The sequence below is a fragment of the Bactrocera oleae genome, chromosome 3, assembly GCF_042242935.1.
Source record: "Bactrocera oleae isolate idBacOlea1 chromosome 3, idBacOlea1, whole genome shotgun sequence".
Lineage (NCBI taxonomy): Eukaryota > Metazoa > Arthropoda > Insecta > Diptera > Tephritidae > Bactrocera > Bactrocera oleae.
In genome coordinates this window covers 45,853,784-45,876,345 of record NC_091537.1, presented here as the reverse complement: position 1 = coordinate 45,876,345, position 22,562 = coordinate 45,853,784, and the positions used below count along the sequence as shown (strand labels likewise).

The 22,562-nt window shown below is 34.4% G+C and overlaps 1 pseudogene; it reads right to left on the bottom strand.

The window, feature by feature from the left end:
- Positions 1–547: 547 nt before the first annotated feature.
- LOC118681304 (uncharacterized) lies at positions 548–22,231 on the bottom strand (annotated as a pseudogene).
- Between the last annotated feature and the right edge of the window lie 331 nt (positions 22,232–22,562).

The following is a 22,562-nucleotide window of genomic DNA, read 5'->3' as shown; positions in this document are numbered from 1 at the left end:
CAGTTATTGCTCTCTTTTAAGTTTTCTTCTGTTGTGGAAGAAGATCAGTTGTTTGAGATTGGTCTGTGGGGAATGGTTGGGGGGAGAGATGGTGAGCGGTGGGAATCACGTTTGTTATTTTATTGTTTGCATTTTCTTTAGTAAAAGAGGCGAAAGATGAGTTTGTGGTTGCGGGGGGTAATTGTTCTTTGTATAACCTCAATGCTTCTCGCATTGATACTTTTTTTTGTTGTTATTTTTTTAATTTTTTCGATTGAAGGTATTTGGGACAAGAGCGTGAAGAGGAAGGATGATCGATGCACGTTAAGTTGTGTGGCCTAGAAGTTGGCAACTTTTGCACCTCATGGAGTTTGGGAAATAGGTTCTAATCCGTATTGTGCGCCATGACATTTCGATTTTTTCGGGAAGTTTGTAGAGGTCAAATGAAAAAAGAATCATAAGGGACTAGTTCGAGTACATAGAAACAGACAGGAATGCCTTAATCGACGCAGTTCGTCATGCTTTGTATACGATAACTATGAGCCTTCCTAAGTTATATTTATGATAGTTAATTCGTAACTATTTGTTTATATTCGTCGCAAGAGTGTTCTGTCGGCTTTTCTTCTTTTTCATCAAACGGCGGTGTACCCTTGATTTTACGTTTCTTTATTTGTGGATTACCATACTTTTTGGGTATAGTACAAAAATTAGAATCATATGAGTAATCTTCTGCTGTTATTCCCCCGTCATCGGAGACTGTAATTTCCACATCGTCATGTTGCTCTTCATAAGAGAAATCAGAATCCAGTGTTGTTCCCATGATAAAATATGCAGCCGCTCATCGATCCGTACTTGTTGGTTGCTCGAGATCGTCCACATAATATTCTTTTTCTTTGCTTCATCTTCGTCTTTCAAAATGTGTTTGATTGCATCAGCTTCGTCTTCAAGCGCTTCCACTTTAAAACCAGTTTTCTATATTTCCCGGCTCAAAGGATCAAAATGTTTAAACTCAATGCAGAATCTTTATACTCTTGCCACCGGTGGGAGAAAAATAAAGACCTTCATTGGGCTGAGAATATATTCATTCCAATTATATTACACATTTACTTGTCCTTATATATTATGTAGAAATCTTACTTATTTAATAAAATGTATGTGTATATGTGAATGTTTGTATGTATTTTATATGATATGGGTTTCTTTTCAAATATATTTTTGTGTGTAATCATTTAATTTACAATTCCTGTAATCATGTGCTACGTACGTAAGAATCTCGTTTAGATGTGTGTTTATAATTCCATATGCATTTTTTAATCTTTGTTATTGCAGGAGGAATGCATAAGTTTGTGTGTTACATATGTATTATTTCGGCATATTCTATGATAAGGATGTTCAAAGATATTTTAACATATTGCCAACGGAAAGAAATTATTATTTAAAATTAGTTTAGGCAAATATAAGTATATATTAATGCATGTTCAAAGATATGTGAACATATTATCGAAGGAAAATATTTTGCTTTAATGGAGGGGAATGTATACTTGTATGTTCTTATAATAGTTGAGATATGCTTTTACTAACACTTAAACTAATAAATATTACTTATGCTGCGGCGCACCGACTAAGTAACGTTTTTTGGCGCCAACGCACATGTTCATATTTGCACACGGAATGACATAAATCAATATGTACATCCGTCATTAAAAGAAAATAAGACATTAATTATGCACCATTTTATCTATCTTTCTATGCTGAAGAAATCTTTATTGGTGTAGATAAATTTCACAAATTTACGAACGCGTATCCTAGAAAGTTAGCCGCAAACCACAAACCGCAAACCACAAAACCGCAAAATATACACTTGCGGTCACGGCGGTCACGCATATATATGTGTGTATGTATATATTCTCCTTTCACTATTTTCACCCCAAAATTCATGGCGATTCTACCCCAGCTGGTGAAGGGTTTTCCTCCACCAAATGAGGGATCCCCATTTTTTTACTACTTACATGACTTTCTTGAAATAAAACCGCTCCTTGGTTTAAAAAATATTCTGCCAAAAGTCCCTTAAACGGAATGCGCTATTAGATGCATTGCGTCGGAATATAGTTATTGAATGCAATGCACCTCAATACTCTCCAACTCTTTACGCCATTCTCCTTGCAGTATTCCATGCTCTGCGCTGTCTGTGTCTACAAATGTATCTGGACAATACCAGCGTTTATGATCATTCCGAATTACAAAATTGTGCAGAGCCAAGCACGTTAACACAATTGTTTCCCAGTTCTCTAGACATAAGTCTATGACCTTTTGCAGAACACGCCAGCGAGCAGTTAAAATACAAAAAATTTGTTTCGTGGTAGCTGTAAACAGGGATAAGGTCGCATTAAGTTTTCCTTCAATAGAAACGCTGCGTCACCTACAAAGAAATGTGGAAAATGTGTTTTGCATTCATTCCAAAAGGAGTTCTTGGTGGAAGTGGCAATCTGTTTCTCAGGAGTGCTTGACCAAACGTAGATTGCTGGAAAGCACTCTAAAATTAAAGTTAATAATTATTAAAATGTTTTAAATCATTAAGTGTTATCTCCGTCACTTTGTCTGCCATAGCTACCAATGCTGGCAGATGTCAGCGTATACCAAGCAGCACAGGTTGCCATTAAAACTATACTATAGGACTTTTAACAGTTATAAAGCAACGAGCCTGAGTTTTGTGGATGAATAATGGCTAGATGCTTCTCGTCAATCGCTCCAAGACACTTTGGTATATTTCATATTTTTAAAAAATCAGCAGCAATGTGCGTGTATTATGCGACAGTCGGCTCGCTTAGGTATATTTTTATAATAATAATAACCCAACGATTACCCTCCTACCGTCCAACTGACGCGAGGGGCGCAATCCGCATACGTTAGTCAGATAAGTCAAAAGTGCTGGAATGAGAATTAAAATCATGACATATACGGCGGAATGGCTCGTTTAGTTCAAAATTTGATCTACAGGATTTTAAAGGTCTAAACTGCCTCGAAAAGCGAACCGGGATATTAAATTTAATTTCAGACAGGAGAAATGTACTGCAAACTGTTCAATTCAAGATTTTCACTACGAATATTATGCCAAGCATTTCCCTACGACTAGAAAATGTAGGTAAATTAAGTTTTAAACTACTAGTGTATGGAGGTGGACTTACCCTAGAATCCCATCGGAAATGCGCTAAGGCGAAAAGTAAAAATTGTTTTTGAACCGACTCTAACTTGTCAGAATGGATTTGGTAGTTAGGGTTCCATACAATAGAGCCATTTTCCGATATAGGTCTAATCAAAGTTGAATAAAGTGTTTTAGTAATATACGGATCTCTAAATTCTTGAGACCAACGTTTAACAAAACTGAGGACAGCTTTTGCTTTCAAGACCATGGTATCAATATGAAGACAAAAATTAAGCTTAGGGTCCATATTAACTCCCAAATCAACATAGTTAAAAACTTGCACCAGAATATGGTGTTTATTACATTAGAAGAGGGGTGCACAGATCTACGGGAAATGCACATCGTCTTACATTTATTCAGATTAAATGGCAAATCATTTCTATCACACCATGCAACCATATTGTTTAAGTCTGTTTGCAACAGACACCTTTCCTCAGTTGAAGTGTATGATTTAAAAAGCTTTACGTCGTCAGTGTATAATAGAATTTTTGAGAATTCTATTACTGAAGAGATATCATTAATAAACAACAAGAACAGAATCGGGCCAAGATGCCCTTGCGGAACACCTGAAGAAACATTAATTGTATCTGAAGGTGTATCCTCAAATATCACTCGTTGTGTTCTATTATAAAGATAGGAAGCTACCCATTGAAGAAATCTTGGCTGAAAGTCCAGCAGATCAAGTTTATGTATGAGAATCGAGAGGTTTACTTTATCGAAAGCTTTGCTAAAGTCTGTATATAACATTCGTATGCTTATGTTCCTTTAAACCCAATGATACATGGTTTACAAATTCAAGCAATTTTGTTATAGTCGAATTCCCTTTACGAAATCCATACTGAGATGAGGAAATTAACGGAGAAATCGATAAGGTTATATGGTCAGTGAGAGTTTTGCGATACCTCTATAGTTTTCAATGTTGGATCTAAATCCAATTTTATGCAAAGGAATTATAAATGACCGTGTTTAAGAGAGGAATTCAATATCCTTGTCAAAGGCAAATAAACACAAGTATATTTGGCACTATTTTTTAGGAAGCATGAGGGTATCATGTCTGGGCCGTAACTAAAAGATGGTTTTAACTTATTTAAATTAAGTAAGACGTCTTCTTCAGAAATAATTGGAGCGTTAATTAAAGTATTCAAACACATGACTTGCTGATAAGAAAAAGTTTTGGAAGAATTATTATAGTAGTTTGACTTGAAAAATGCTGCAAACATATTGGATATAATAACATTGCCACTTGAAATGATACATTTGTATTTCAGCGCGGACGGAAATTTGGAAATCCTGCGTTTGGAGTTGACGAAATCATAAAACGATTTTGGATTACTCACAACATTCTTTATTACTTTATTTAAGTAATTATTATCACATTTTTTGTTTAGGTCAAAATATTGTCGACGCAATACAGAATATTTAGAATAGTCGACAAGTGAACCGGTTTTTTTTAAATGTTTAAAGGCTGGAGTTTTTCTGCTTTTCAATTTATTTAACTCTTCCGAAAATCACGGACTTCTACTTTTACTTTTATTAGAAATTACTATTGGAACATACTTTTCAATGTAATAATGTTATTAAAATGACAGACACCCAATTCAATTTCACCATTATTATTAGGCCATGATATTGTACAAAGTTCTGTATTTAACTTTTTAAAATTAGCTTTTGCAAAGTTGAACCGAGTACAAAAGCACGAAGTTTGATAATTATTATCTCGTACATTGCTCATGATTTCGACAGATATTTCCAAAACAGGATAATACGAGTCCTCTGGTAGAACAAGAGCACAGGGAGAGCACAATATTTTATTTGAATCACAATACGATATGATCGAATTTTAACGGTGTCGGTAGCGAATGGAAACCGGCAGACGCCTACAGAACGGGATCAAAGGAAGGCGCGAACTAGATCGGTGTTGCACGAAAAAGGTTGACGTAGTGATGTCGAAGAAGGTTAATCGCAGGACGCAGGACCGCTTCTGTCCAATGTCTCATCAATTATCGAAAATTGTATACGTAGCGCCCTGGATCGCTTTCTAATCGAATGTGTTTTATCTGTTGCGAAGACCATCCTTTTTGTTTGCTGAGGCGGTGTGCATGCGCGATGCTGTGGTGTGTTGTGTTGTCACGTGTGGTGATGTATGAGTGTGGTGTATTGTAGTGGGTTATCCTAGGGTGTGCCCTTTTGTTCCGGGTGAAGCGGTGTACTTGGCGGGAGGAGTTTATGGTCATTTAAACATCCTGGGCCCCCTAGGCGAATATTTTGCCTAGTAATACACGTATATGCTGTTGCATGTATAATATTTCGGCGTAGTGCTGATAAATGTAAATGTAAGAAGCTATTTTGGTTGTAAATGGATGTGTATTTTGATATTGGAGTTGGTGCTTGAGGTAGTAAATTTACGTGTTTATTTGATTTTGTAGTTGGTTTTACTACTTATTGTATTTCCGATTTTTTCTTTTATCGGTTTATTGTGCAGATTTTTTATTATTTGATTTTTCTGTATTAGCGGCTTTTCTATGCTATTTCTTCTTTTTCGGCTTATAGGATAGCGACGCCACGCCTGGCTCAGATATGGCCAGAAAGAGTTTTTCTTTGAAACCTTTGAAGAGGGATCTTGCGAGAGTGAGATTTATGATTTTTACCCACTTTTTTGAAGTGAGATTTGCAACTTTTAAAAGTGTTTCCCATAAACTACCCATATGATGAGCGCTTAGATAGATGGGATAAGTGCGACCATTACGTTTTGTAAGTCTAGGTGCGGAACTGTTTCGCACTGGGAGTATGGTGATCCCTTAACTTGATTTTTGAATTATTTATAATTATGAAAATTGAGGCAACTATAAGCCACTATAGTAAGATAGGTGTCGATATTTCGACTTTCAAGGTCAACTATACTGCGAACGATTTTATGTATAGGCGTGGGCGATTGTGGCCAAGAATCGGGAGATTCGAATATCGTTTACATTATATGAGAATTATGATTAGGATTTTCGCTTGTATCATAATTGGCGAAAGCCATCCTGCGGAGTCGAAATTATTATTGCGAATAATGCGGATATTGACTCAGTACGACATGAAAACTAGTCAGATATCGCATTCCATTGGATCCCCTGTATTTTTATATTGTTGGAAATTAGTGTCCCACAAATTTTCTTTTGGTATATTTAGTAATATATTTGGATGATTTGGTTGTTTTATAAATATTTGTGTTGTTAACACTGGGGTTGTCAGAAGAAGCTCTGACTTGGTTTTTTGTGCCAACTTGTTGAGTGTTGAAAAGTTGTGGCTTTAGTGGTAGTCGTACGACGTCCCGGCCATTATTTGCTCGAGTAGTTGTGACTTTGTGGAAGTCTTCTCAATACTGATCACCTGGGGTTGTATTTGATATGAGGGGTCGTTTTTCTAACTCCCTCTATTTTCTCAATTGTGAATTCACGTATTCTTTAGAGTTTTCGTCAACTTGAGTTGTTGATGTGGAAATTGGTTCTGTAAGTATTAAAATAGGTGTGAAACTTTTTGCCTATTTTCGGGATTTGCTTTTGCAATTAAACCCGTGGTTCTTTTCTTATAAGCACTTCTTTGGGATGATATGAGAAATTTCCTGTCCATAATTTTTTTGATCTCACGAAAAAGTTTCTTTCTTTAATTTTTAATTTTTTGAATTTCCCGCCAGATTGTAGTTTATGCCCTCTCATGCATAGTTCGCATGAAGTATGTTTATTTTGTTCGGATGTGAACGATTGCGTTTTGTAAAAGCTTCTGTTTAATTTTTTTTTTGCTACTAGCTTGCGGTCTATTGAAGCTTCTTTTTAGGTCGTGTTGAACAATTTTTGTTTTAATTAGTTTTTATCTACCCTTTCAGCGATTTCATATTGGGTAGTTAGAAAGTCTTTCTTTTGTTGCCACGTGGGGCATTTCTTTCGTATGTTTACCAGTATAGGGTCCCAGCTGTTTGTGGGAATATTTTGTGTCGATAAAATCGACAAACAATTAGAAACAGTGGATTGTAGTCTAATAAATCATTCACTTGTTTCTTTTAGGCAAGTTTATTAGTGTCGGTACTTGTTTATCGACCAATATTGTTTCATTTTCATATCTTGCTTTTAGAGCTTCCCAAGCCAAATTGAAATTGTCGTAATTTAGTCCGAACTGTTTACTATTGCGCCTGCTTGACTTTTTGTTTTGTATCGGAGGTGATACAATTTTTGCGCTTTTGATAATTTTGGATGGTTGCTGTAAACGGCTGTAAACATGTCCCGGAAAGACGGCCATTCTTCATAACCACCATGAAATGTTTCTGTGTCACATGCGGGCACCTCGAGATGGATGCCTGAACTTGCCTCTTGATTTGGATTCAATAGCTTTTATTAGCTTTAACTGATCGAAAATCATAGCTTTTGTTTCTTCGTACTGGTCCAAGCAGTTTTCATAATTTGTGAAAGCCGAGGTTTTAATATTTTGTGGTAGATCTGATGACTCAGTTTCTACTATTTCGTCATGAGCCGCTTGGAGACGAGTCCAAAAATTGTTAAGATTTTGCTTTTTTATTTCTAATAACTATAAGAAATGAATTTGGTGGCACAAATATCTTTGCCTTTTATTTGCTTTGTGGTACCTGTCTTGTGCGTGTAGCTTCTGCGGGTGTAATTTGATTTTTATCCACATTCATCATTTTTTTTAGTACTAATATTTGTCAAAACGAATTAAATTTTTCTCTGTGTAAACTGTATTTACTTGCAATATGATTTTGTTGTGGTTTTATTTTGAATGTATTGCTTTAATTAATTTAATTATTAAAAATCGCACTTTTAATTCAATAATACTTTTTATGTCCTTATGTTGATGTATTTAGGTACTCCCTAATACACGGACTTGTTAGTATGTATTTATGTGCTCGTGAAATTAAGAGCTCGTTGAAGAGATCAATGTGCTTTTATTTTTTTGTGTACGTAATCCTGCTTGTTTGATACAAGGGGTAATGCGGAATATATGCCAATGTGGACTTTAAAAAAATGTACAACTACAATTGTATATGTTTTAATATGTATGTACGTATATTTAACCGCGTTTTTTATACGCTCGCAACCTGTTGCTACAGAGTATAATAGTTTTGTTCACCTAACGGTTATTTGTATCACCTAAAACTAATCGAGTTAGATATAGGGTTATATATGTATAAATGATCAGGATGAAGAGACGAGTTGAAATCCGGGTGACTGTCTGTTCGTCCGTCCGTCTATCCGTCCGTCCATCCGTGCAAGCTCTAACTTGAGTAAAAATTGAGATATCTTTATGAAACTATAGTAGACATGTTTCTTGGTACCGGAAGACGGTTGGTATTGCAGATGGGCGTAATCGACCCACAGCCACGCCCACGAAACGCCATTAATCAAAAACAAATAAATTGCCATAACTATGCTCCGCAATAAGATACAAGACTGTTATTTGGTACACAGGATCACATTAAAAAGGGGCATCTGCAGTTAATTTTTTTTTTAAGTGGGCTTGTTCCCGCCCCTTATAGGATTAATGTGCATACCTCCCAAACCGCTAAAGCTATAATAACAAAATTCACTGGAAGCAAATGTTTTTAGAACCTCTACCTACAGTATGAAAGTTGAAATCGGGTGGCAACTCCGCCCACTCCCCATATAACGGTACTGTTAAAAACTACTAAAAGCGCGATAAATCAAGCACAAAACTCGCCAGAGACATTAAATTTTATTTCTGGGATGGTATGGGATAACTTTACAGAAACTGCGTTCAAAATTAGACAGTGGGCGTGGCACAGCCCACTTTTCGAACCCATATCTTGAGATCTGCTTAACCAATTTCAACAAAATTCGGTACATAACGTTCTATTGATATTTCTATGTTATAGTGCGAAAATTGGCGAAATCGGACTACAACCACTCCTATTTCCCATATAACACCATTTTAAATTCTAATTGATTCTTTCACTTTCCAGTATGCAAATCAAGCAACAATGATTGTATCGGGGTAAAATTTTGCGTTTTTAATCGGTTAAAGTAGCCACCTTATGACCAAAAATTGTCTAAATCGAACCAAAACTGTTCAAGCCCCTGAGTACTAAATATGTGGACCCCACTGCCCAGTGAAAATATCTGTCAATCCAAAAAGAAGTCTCAAACGAGTATACCATTTAACTTTGCGAGAGTATAAAATGTTCGGTTACATCCGAACTTAGCCCTTCCTTACTTGTTATAATTTGTTTTTAATAAATTATAAATTTTTTTTTAATTTCTAGTAGTATTCATTTTACTACAACGTTTATTATTTTATTTTTTTGTAATTTTTCAACTTTTTATATAATTTTGGAAATTTTTTATAGTGTAAAGGACCCAATGTAAGTAGGGTGTAGGCATATATTATATGCCATATGTATAAATATGTATGTTCGCACTGCGAAGAGCGCCCGAAAGCGAAGTGAATAATGTTCAGGTATTTTCCCTTATGCACTTTGTAAATATATTTTTGTATATATAATATATATTTGTTTAGTAAAAATATATATATAACGACATATTTAGATATTATATGTAAGCGTTAATTCGATATGCATATGCATGTCTGTTTGTCTGTTGTATTTTTATTTCTTTCTCTGTTTGTTTTATGTTTGATATTTTGCCATTGCTTACTTATTGAATGTAATCCTAATGTGCAAGTGTATACTTGAATCGGTTTTTTGGTTCTTGATATTGTGTTTGAATACACGAAGGTAAGCTATTAAGTTAAGATCCATTTTTGTTTTAAATATATAAGTATGTATTTTGAAATATACTCGGAACTGTGTCAGTCTGGTAACCGTTTTTTATGCTGTTTAAACGGATTTCCGCTTTCTAATCGAAGGTGTTTTATCTGTTGCGAAGACCATCCGTGTTGTTTGCTGAGGCGGTGTGCAGGCGCGATGCTGTGGTGTGTTGCGTTGTCCCGTGTGGTGATATATGAGTGTGGTGTATTGTAGTGGGTTATCCTAGGGTGTGCCCTTATGTTCCGGGTGAAGCGGTGTACTTGGCGGGAGGAGTTTATGGTCATTTAAACAATATCATTAATTTTTATACTTGACGAAATGTAAGACTTAATGTCCTCCACCAAGTTATCTTTGGCAAGTCTAGAAATAAATATAGGCTTTTTAGGTGGAATAACTACCAAATTTTTAATAAATGTTCCTACGGTATTATGGGGAGCCTCTTGAATTGTGAGACACTATTCGTTTTTGGGGAATTGAGCTCTTTGGAAGTTGACGGCTTATCACCTTGAGGGCAAAGAGAAAAGAGATTTATTAGGTCATTGGGAGAAGACGTTCTTTTCTGTACAGAAGAACTAAGTGATACTTCATCGGAAGGACGTTTACGCTTAGAAGCAGGTTTGGAGGATTCATGAGAATCATTCAGGCACTTAACAGATTTGAACAATTTTTCGTAGTGCCAAAATTTTTCAGTGAGGGTTACAAGATCTCGACCGATTTCGTTAAAGCCATTGCGTGTCTCCCTATAAACTTTAAAAAGATCGATTTCAATAGATCTATAATTTAAACAGGACCAACGCAATCCCTTACAGTCGAGAATAGAATCTCCTGTCAGTCCACCACATTTAATATGGGCAAGCCCATCACAAAGCCAGCATGAAACGTAGCGATCTGGCTCGCCTTTAATGTTACAATTGGGGAAGTTACAAGACATAATAAACAACAAGAATGAAGATCAAATAAAAGAGTAAGTAGAACAAAATTTAATAGATATATAAAAAATTAGTGCGTTAATAAAATATTAATAATAATAAATTCCATTAAGATCAAGCGCAAAAATAATAGTAATTTTTTCTTTATCAAAGTTCAAAACCGAGACAGTTCAAAAAAAGCAAAAAACTGCTCGCTATAGTTTTAGATGCACAAATAAAAAGCTACACGCAGCACAGCTGGGAATAAAAAAGTAAATGAGATAAATAAAGAGAGAAAATAGAATAAAATAAACAAAATGAAACAAAAAGCTGACTCCGCACCAAAAATTCGAAAATTTCAACTTTTTAATAATGCATAAAACTTAAGATTATTTATTACTTAACTTGCACCTCAGAGTTAAATTACTAAATATTGTATTAAATCACTAAAAAATCAATTAAAGTTTAAGAATTTTGCAAAATAAAACACAAAAGTTCACAGCAAACAAATTACAGCTTTACAGCTTGACATTGGGGACAAATGGGGGTAATTACCAGTCGTTCTTCCACATTAATTTGCTGTTTCGGACAGACTTACAATATTCTATAGTATATTATACACCGACTGGTTTATCCTTGTTAACAAGAAAAGCTTGTCGTCGTAATTTTTTAATTTAAAAACAATTCTTCCAAAAGTAGCCATTTGGTTTTCTATCTTTATTTGCAGGATGAACGTTACGTTAGATTTCAAGTATTAGCATTTATACCTATATACATATATACATTATACACTAAATTTTCCTTCTTACAATCACTGTTTTGCTAACATTTATAAACGTATGCATATACTATTTTATCATTATTTTTTTGTTAAAAACCTTTTGTATGGTTTATTGATAGTTAATATTAATTCTAAGCGTTTAGTTTAGTTTACAATAATAGTTACATTAATTTACTAATAGTTAGTTTGCGGAAACTAATTGTATATTGAAACATTATGTATATACATGTATGCTAACTAAACAAAAAGATTTTAAATTAATTAATTTAGTACTTAATACTAATAGGTAACTTACATTTTTTAATTTAAAACTATAAGGTCGATATTGAATGAAATTTGCAAATATCTAAAATGAATAACAAAAGGATTAAAAATAATTTTCTTTATTATGTGTTGAAGTATCTTCATTATATTTTAAAAATAAATGCATGGAAGTTTGTTAATAAATAAAAGTTGAAGGCTACAATATTTAACATACTCCTAGCATTAATATGTTATCTACGGTGGTTATCTTGGTTAAATATTAAGAAACGTCAAAATGTTTACTAAAATTCGAACATATAACCTTATGTTTCTTCCCGTTACATTTTCTTTAGTTACCTTACCGTTTCTTTGTTAGCCAAACAAATGATTAACACGGATTACCTATATTAAGGTCCCCCGAGACATACTAAATTCTTAGCCTCCTCGGCGCCGCACACTCAATGTTTCATTATTTGACAACGTACCAGCAAAATTTAAAGTGTTGAGTGTCAAGTAAAAACATTTAAAAGTTTATCCAAACTCTACGCGTTCAAGTAAAAATATTTAAAAGTTTATCCAAACTCTGCGCGTTCAGAGCACTCACTTTTTCGCCAGGGTTGGCTAATGCTTGTTGAAAACGTGGTTCAATATCACCAATCAACCATTCGAAAGGCTCGGCCGACAGATGGCACTTCTCGGCTACATACTTTGTGCAAAGCGTGGAGACCTGCATCATGCACTGCAAGGCAATACAACCTAGAGGAGGCAAACAATGTAAATATTTGGTCTTTCCAACCTTAAAGCACAAAATAAGGCAACCTACCTTAGAATAACCATTGTGAAAAATATCACTCGATTTCTTGCTCGGACAGCGCATTGAGAGTTTTTCTCCGTCCTCTGCAATTATATTTGAATAAAAATATACCCAATTTATTGGGAGCACGAAATTTATTTTCACCAGCTTTAAATAGGATTATAATTATAATATTAGGAAGTACTCGAATCATTAGTTTTATAATTGAACTCCGTTCAAATTTATTTATTTAACAAATTAATAATTATTAAACAATTAAAATTTAATAAAAGTAGTTGTGCTGGACTGGAAACAAAACCAGCTGATTGCGCGAAAATGATGTCCGAACAATGAAGGTTTGAGTTAAACGCGCTGTACCGCTGAGAAGTCTAGTTAGCGCGTAGGATCACTATTTAATCGAATGTGTATAAGCGAAAGATGATGTGGCTCTCAGGCCCGTAGACGATAACGAAAGATGATGTGAGGGCAATGATCCCGTCCCTTTTGTTAGATGTACAGGTGCCGTGTTATAGTGTGTTTTCATCGAGTGGTGAGAACCTGTGATTGTTCTCTGGTGTGGTGTGTTGCATTAGGGTGCGCCAGTTGTTACCGGAGAGAGTGGTGGTACTGAGGCTTAGCTCATTTAAACATCCTGTGCCCCTAGGCGAATATTTTGCCTAGTATTACACATATGTGCTGTTGAATGTATTTCGGCGTACTGTTGATGGAGTAGCCGAGGCGCGAATATTAGATGTAAGAAGCAATTTTGGTTTTAATCAACTTATCAAGAACAAGTGGTTTTGCTTGCGATTTGTATTGTGGTATGGACTTGAGATACGCAACTATATTCTGACAATTTTTTTGGTTTTATAGTTGGCAATACACTAAGGAGTGATTGTATTTACGATTTTTTTCTTGTATCGATTGTTTATGCGGATTATTTATGATTTGCCTTTTCTGTATTATCAGCAATTATTTGCAATCTCTTTATTATCGGATTATGAGGATAGCGACTCCACGCCTGGCTCAGATATGGCCAGAATGGGTGCTCCTTTCAAACTTTTGAAGAGGGATCTTGCGAGAGTGAGATTTGTGATTTTCGCTCACTTTTTTGAACTGAGACTTACAACTTTTACAAGTGTTTCCCATAAACTACCCGTATGATGAGCGCTTAGATAGATGCGATAAGTGCGACCTTTGCTCATGTAAGTCTGGGTGCGTCACTGTATCACATTGCAAGTATGGTGATTCCTTAACTTTAATTTTGAATTGTATTTGATTATGAAAATTTAGGCAACTATGAGGCACTATAGTAAGAGAAAAGTCGATTTTTGGACTTTCTATGTATGGAAGTGGGCGATTGTGGCCAAGAATCGGTAGATTCGGATATCGTTAAGATTGTTTGAAGATTGTGACTATTTTTCTAAGTGAAGAAGAATTAGGATTTTCGCTTGTATCATAATTGGCGAAAGCCATCCTGCGGGGTCAAAAATGTTATTGCGGATAATGCGGATATTGATTCAGTAGGATATGAAAGCTGATCAGATATCGCATTCCATTGGATCCCCTGTATTTTTATGTTGTACTGCCCTTTTCAAATTTAAGGAAATTAGTGTACAACAAATTTTCTTTTCGAATACTTAGTAATATATCTCGATGATTTGGTTGAATTATAGATATTTGTGTTTTTAACACTGGGGTTGTCAGAAGAAACTCTGACATGGTTTTTTGTGCCAATTTGTAGAGTGTTGGAAGATTGTGGCTTTGGTGGTAGTCGTACGACGTACCGGCCATTATTTGATCGAGTAGTTGTGGCTTTGTAGAAGATTTTTTCAACACCTTCAAGCATTATTTGCGGTATAAGGTCGCTGCCTAATAGAATGTCTATTTGAGCGGGGGTGTTGCAGTTGGGATCTGCTAGCTTTAGGTGTGAAACCTTTTGCCAATACTTGCTATTTATATGATAGCTTGGAAGCATATTTGTAAGTTGCGGTAGGACAATAGCTTCTGCTTTAATGCGCTTATCCGCTTTGGGGGAAGTTAGGGTAATGGGACAGATTTTGTTTGAGTTTTGGACTACTCTTCTGCCCATTCCCGTGATTTCAAAATTGGCTAGTTTTGTTGGCAGTTGTAGCCTATTTTGTACCCTAGACGCTATGAAGGATCGTTGGGATCCTTGGTCTATTAGGGCTCTAAGTTTGTAGAGTTCTCCTCGATGTTCGATGGAGATGACTGCTGTGGGTAGTAATACCCTATTTTGTATTTCGCTGTGTAGCGTTTGAGTGTTTTGTGCCTTTGAGCAACATGGTGTCATTTGGCAATTTTCGATATTTTGGTCTTCGGGATTTGCAGTTGAAACTAAACCCGTGGTTCTTTTTGTAAAAGCGCTTCTTTAGGGTGATATGGGAAATTTGCTGTAATGAAGCATTGCGTGGTGTCTTTTGTAACAATATAAGCAATTGAATTTGCTTTTGCAATTTTTACACGTATGCTCATGTGACAAGCAATTTGTACATAATTTTTTTGATCTCACGAAATAGTTTCTTTCTTTAATTTTTAATTTTTTGAATTTCTCGCAAGATTGTAGTTTATGCCCTCTTGTGCATATTTTGCATGACGTATATTTATTTAGTTCGGATGTGAACAATTGAGATTTGTAAAAGCTTCTGTTTAATTTATTTTTGCTACTAGCTTGGGGTCTATTGAAGCTTCTTTTTTGGTCGTGTTGTACAATTTTTGTTTTAATTAGCTTTTTGTCTACCCTTTCAGCGATTTCGTACTGGGTAGTTAGAAAGTCTTTCATTTGTTGCCACGTGGGGCATTTCTTTCGTAATGAGGGCGATTGCTCCCATAAAAGTAACGATTTTTCTGGTAATGCGGCAGTGCATATGTTTACCAGTATAGGATCCCAGCTGTCTGTGGGAATATTTTGTGTCGATAAAACCGACAAACAGTTTGAAACAGTGGATTGTAGTCTTATAAATTCATCACTTGTTTCTTTTTGAATTTTAGGCAAGTTTATTAGTGTCGTTACTTGTTTATCGACCAATATTCTTTCATTTTCATATCTTGCTTTTAGAGCTTCCCAAGCCAAATTGAAATTGTCGTCATTTAGTGTGAACTGTTTGACTATTACGCCTGCTTGACCTTTAGTTTTGTATCGGAGGTGATACAATTTTTGCGCTTTTGATAAGTTTGGATGTATACGGCAGTGAACATGTCCCGGAAGGACGGCCATTCTTCATAACCTCCATAAAATATTTCTGTGTCACATGCGGGCACCTCGAGATGGATGCCTGAACTTGCCTCTTGACTTAGAATTTGCGGCAGCTCTACTCTCGGATGTGGAGTAGGTGCAATCGCTTTTATTAGCTTTAATTGATCAGAAATCATAGCTTTTGTTTCTTCGTGCTGGTTTAAGCAGTTTTCGTATAGTGCGTAAGCCGATGATTTAAAATCGTGTGGTAGATCTGAATTGTCATAATCTACAATGGCGTCATGAGCCGTTTGGAGACGAGTCCAAAAATTGTCAATATTTTGTTTTTTTATTTCCAATAACGATTCAGAGATGTCTTGAATCGGTGAAGATGAAAATCGAGTACAGTATCGTGTTAATCTGTCATTCTCAGAAATGAATTTGGTGGCACAAATATTTTTGCCTTTTATTTGCTTTGTGGCAACCTGGCTTGCGCGTGTAGCTTCTGCAGGTATAATTTGATTTTTATCCACATTCATCATTTTTTTTTTGTTTAGTATGTTAAAATATTTGTCAATTTGATTGTCTTGCTTAAATTAATTTAATTATTAAAAATCGCACTTTTAATTCAGTAATACTTTTTATGTCCTTATGTTGATGTATTTAGGTACACCCTAATACACGGACTTGTAAGTATATATTTATGTGCTCGTGAAATTGAGAGCTCATTGAAGAGATCAATACACTTTGTATATAAGTATGCACGGATTGTTTGTGCGTATATATATTAATTTTCTAATGCAATTGAGAGCTCGTTGAAGAGATCAATGTGCTTTTAGTTTTTTTTGTACGCAATCCTGCTTGTTTGTTACAAGGGGTATTGCCGGATAATTGCCTATGAGGACTTTGAAAATATTATATAAAATTGTATATACCAATATATGTATACATATGTATGTACGTAAGTATGTTGTTGGTTATATTTTTTTTTTTTGTATTTTGTTTTTGATAGTTTTCAAATTAATTCAGTGAATTCGTTTTAACTTTACCGCTGTTAAATTACTTGCGAATTTAAAGTGTATACTTTTAGAAATTATTTTAAATTTTAATTTAATTATTCCCAGTGTAGAGTAAAATGGGATAGGCAAATTCTATGCCGTATGATCTTATGTAAACGCTCGTTCGTATGTTCGCAATACGAAGAGAGAGCGCGAGAAAAGAAATTAGTAATATGCAGCTATGTCCCGTCTGCACGTATGTATATATGTTTGTAAGTTTGTATGTAAATATGTATATCAAGAATATATATAGATATAAGATGTAAGCATTAAGGAAATATGCATATATGTATGTTTTTTTTTCTCTTTTTGTTTTTTATATTTGAATTTCGATTTATACTTGTGCCTTTGCTTACTTAGTTTATGCAATCCTGCTTATTGTTTTTTTTTTTTTTTTTTTTTAACATAAAGGGTATTGCTGGAGAAATGTGCAAGTATATACTTGAATTTGTTTTTTGTGTTTGTTAAATGGTGTGTTTGAATACACAAAGGTAAGCTAGTAGATAGGCATTAAATAATTAGATATTTGATTTTATGTATGTGTCTATATATTACACCAAACTGTTTTCGGTTTTCCCGTAAATTAAACCCGAAAATTGAACCAGTTTGGTAACCGTATTAAATTGTTAAACGGATTTGGTATTACAGGTATTATATAGTTATATATAAACCTATAAATTGTACATACATATGGGCATTTTCGTATAATAAATATTTAAGGAGTAAATACGCTCACTTGGTATTCCATCCATGAAAATATATTATATGTGTATGTTTATGAGCCTGGGCGTTTTGTTCCAATTCATTCCTTCCTCTTCTTTTGAAGTCTTCCAGCAGTGTTGTGTTATTTGTTGTTTAAACAATTCGAGTTTATGTGTTTAAATCCGCGCCCGTTTATTTTGTTTTTATTTCTGTTTTGTGTTTAAGTGCTTTTAGGTTTCGCGCCCGATATGTCTTTTAGTTTTTTTTTTGTTTGCTTATACAGTTTTGTAGTTTTTGTTTTTTAAATGCACTTTGTGTTTTTAACTGTTTTGTTTCACTGCACTCTTTTCGTTGGTTTTTTTATTTTTATTATATGTTCTGTCACTAAACTTTGTGTTAAGTATGGGTATACATAATTATGTATTTTATTTTCACTATGTATATTTGATCACCCACGCGCTGTACCGCTGAGAAGTCTAGTTAGCGCGTAGGATCACTATTTAATCGAATGTGTATAAGCGGAAGATGATGTGGCGCTCAGGCCCGTAGACGATAACGAAAGATGATGTGAGGGCGATGATCCCGTCCCTTTTGTTAGATGTACAGGTGCCGTGTTATGGTGTGTTTTCATCGAGTGGTGAGAACCTGTGATTGTTCTCTGGTGTGGTGTGTTGCATTAGGGTGCGCCAGTTGTTACCGGAGAGAGTGGTGGTACTGAGGCTTAGCTCATTTAAACAATATTAAATAAATTATTTAGAAAAAACATAAAATTCAAGAACTTACCTTTTTTATAAACGATTTTGGAATCTATTAAACAAAATAAAATAATACAAAATTTAGCACGCATATCAAACTTTTTTTCTGAGCTGTGAATTTTTGGGCGATTTGTCAGTTTTAATATTTTTTATTTAGTGATTTATTTGTGCATTTTTAAAAAACATAAGGATAAGTGATCTTATCATTAATTTGGTGCATTAACTTAAAGTTCATATTTTCTTATTTCTGTACCGAGTCATTCTTATACCCTGAATAGGGTATATTAAGTTAGCCACGAAGTTTGTAACACCCAGAAGGAGACGTCGGAGACTCTAGAAAATATATACATAAATGATCAGTAGATGAGCTGAGTTGATTTAGCTATGTCCGTCTGTCTGTCTATATACAAACTAGTCCCTCAGTGTTTAAGCTATCTATCTTAAATTTTGCACCTGTTCTTTTCTCACTAAGAAGCTGCTCATCTGTCGGCACGGCCGATATCGGGCCACTATGGCATATAGCTGCCGTAAAAAGTGAACAATCGGTAGAAAGTACTTGTATGGAAAGCTTTTTTATTTGACGAGGTATCTTCACGAAATTAGATCGGAATCAAGTAATTATACGGAGACTTGAATTTGTCAAGGGTAAAATAGCTTCAGTGCAACCGAAGGTAACGTTTTTTCTTATTTTTTGTTCTATTTTAGTAGTATTCATTTTATTACAACGTTTACTATTTTATTTTTTTGTAATTTTTAAACTTTTTATATATATATATTTAGATATTATATGTAAGCGTTAATTCGATATGCATATGCATGTCTGTTTGTCTGTTGTATTTTTATTTCTTTCTCTGTTTGTTATATGTTTGATATTTTGCCATTGCTTACTTATTGAATGTAATCCTGATGTGCAAGTGTATACTTGAATTGGTGTTTTAGTTCTTGATGGTGTGTTTGAATACACGAAGGTAAGCTATTAATTGGGCAATAAGTTAAGATCCATTTTTTTTTAAATATATAAGTATGTATTTTGAAATATACTCGGAACTGTGTCAGTTTGGTAACCGTTTTTTATGCTGTTAAAACGGATTTTCGCTTTCTAATCGAAGGTGTTTTATCTGTTGCGAAGACCATCCTTTTTGTTTGCTGAGGCGGTGTTCAGGCGCGATGCTGTGGTGTGTTGCGTTGTCCCGTGTGGTGATGTATGAGTGTGGTATATTGTAGTGGGTTATCCTAGGGTGTGCTCTTATGTTCCGGGTGAAGCGGTGTACTTGGCGGGAGGAGTTTATGGTCATTTAAACAATATCATTAATTTTTATACTTGACGAAATGTAAGACTTAATGTCCTCCACCAAGGTATCTTTGGCAAGTCTAGAAATAAATATAGGCTTTTTAGGTGGAATAACTACCAAATTTTTAATAAATGTTACTAAGGTATTAGGGGGAGCCACTTGAATTGTGAGACACTATTCGTTTTTGGAGAATTGAGCTCTTTGGAAGTTGACGGCTTATCACCTTGAGGGCAAAGAGAAGAGAGATTTGTTAGGTCATTGGGAGAAGACGTTCTTTTCTGTACAGAAGAACTGAGTGATACTTCATCGGAAGGACGTTTACGCTTAGAAGCAGGTTTGGAGGATTCATGAGAATCATTCAGGCACTTAACAGATTTGAACAATTTTTCGTAGTGCCAAAATTTTTCAGTGAGGGTTACAAGATCTCGACCGATTTCGTTAAAGCCATTGCGTGTCTCCCTATAAACTTTAAAAAGATCGATTTCAATAGATCTATAATTTAAACAGGACCAACGCAATCCCTTACAGTCGAGAATAGAATCTCCTGTCAGTCCACCACATTTAATATGGGCAAGCCCATCACAAAGCCAGCATGAAACGTAGCGATCTGGCTCGCCTTTAATGTTACAATTGGGGAAGTTACAAGACATAATAAACAACAAGAATGAAGATCAAATAAAAGAGTAAGTAGAACAAAATTTAATAGATATATAAAAAATTAGTGCGTTAATAAAATATTAATAATAATAAATTCCATTAAGATCAAGCGCAAAAATAATAGTAATTTTTTCTTTATCAAAGTTCAAAACCGAGACAGTTCAAAAAAAGCAAAAAACTACTCGCTATAGTTTTAGATGCACAAATAAAAAGCTACACGCAGCACAGCTGGGAATAAAAAAGTAAATGAGATAAATAAAGAGAGAAAATAGAATAAAATAAACAAAATGAAACAAAAAGCTGACTCCGCACCAAAAATTCGAAAATTTCAACTTTTTAATAATGCATAAAACTTAAGATTATTTATTACTTAACTTGCACCTCAGAGTTAAATTACTAAATATTGTATTAAATCACTAAAAAATCAATTAAAGTTTAAGAATTTTGCAAAATAAAACACAAAAGTTCACAGCAAACAAATTACAGCTTTACAGCTTGAAGTGTTGCCACGTTGACATTGGGGACAAATGGGGGTAATTACCAGTCGTTCTTCCACATTAATTTGCTGTTTCGGACAGACTTACAATATTCTATAGTATATTATACACCGACTGGTTTATCCTTGTTAACAAGAAAAGCTTGTCGTCGTAATTTTTTAATTTAAAAACAATTCTTCCAAAAGTAGCCATTTGGTTTTCTATCTTTATTTGCAGGATGAACGTTACGTTAGATTTCAAGTATTAGCATTTATACCTATATACATATATACATTATACACTAAATTTTCCTTCTTACAATCACTGTTTTGCTAACATTTATAAACGTATGCATATACTATTTTATCATTATTTTTTTGTTAAAAACCTTTTGTATGGTTTATTGATAGTTAATATTAATTCTAAGCGTTTAGTTTAGTTTACAATAATAGTTACATTAATTTACTAATAGTTAGTTTGCGGAAACTAATTGTATATTGAAACATTATGTATATACATGTATGCTAACTAAACAAAAAGATTTTAAATTAATTAATTTAGTACTTAATACTAATAGGTAACTTACATTTTTTAATTTAAAACTATAAGGTCGATATTGAATGAAATTTGCAAATATCTAAAATGAATAACAAAAGGATTAAAAATAATTTTCTTTATTATGTGTTGAAGTATCTTCATTATATTTTAAAAATAAATGCATGGAAGTTTGTTAATAAATAAAAGTTGAAGGCTACAATATTTAAAATACTCCTAGCATTAATATGTTATCTACGGTGGTTATCTTGGTTAAATATTAAGAAACGTCAAAATGTTTACTAAAATTCGAACATATAACCTTATGTTTCTTCCCGTTACATTTTCTTTAGTTACCTTACCGTTTCTTTGTTAGCCAAACAAATGATTAACACGGATTACCTATATTAAGGTCCCCCGAGACATACTAAATTCTTAGCCTCCTCGGCGCCGCACACTCAATGTTTCATTATTTGACAACGTACCAGCAAAATTTAAAGTGTTGAGTGTCAAGTAAAAACATTTAAAAGTTTATCCAAACTCTACGCGTTCAAGTAAAAATATTTAAAAGTTTATCCAAACTCTGCGCGTTCAGAGCACTCACTTTTTCGCCAGGGTTGGCTAATGCTTGTTGAAAACGTGGTTCAATATCACCAATCAACCATTCGAAAGGCTCGGCCGACAGATGGCACTTCTCGGCTACATACTTTGTGCAAAGCGTGGAGACCTGCATCATGCACTGCAAGGCAATACAACCTAGAGGAGGCAAACAATGTAAATATTTGGTCTTTCCAACCTTAAAGCACAAAATAAGGCAACCTACCTTAGAATAACCATTGTGAAAAATATCACTCGATTTCTTGCTCGGACAGCGCATTGAGAGTTTTTCTCCGTCCTCTGCAATTATATTTGAATAAAAATATACCCAATTTATTGGGAGCACGAAATTTATTTTCACCAGCTTTAAATAGGATTATAATTATAATATTAGGAAGCACTCGAATCATTAGTTTTATAATTGAACTCCGTTCAAATTTATTTATTTAACAAATTAATAATTATTAAACAATTAAAATTTAATAAAAGTAGTTGTGCTGGACTGGAAACAAAACCAGCTGATTGCGCGAAAATGATGTCCGAACAATGAAGGTTTGAGTTAAACGCGCTGTACCGCTGAGAAGTCTAGTTAGCGCGTAGGATCACTATTT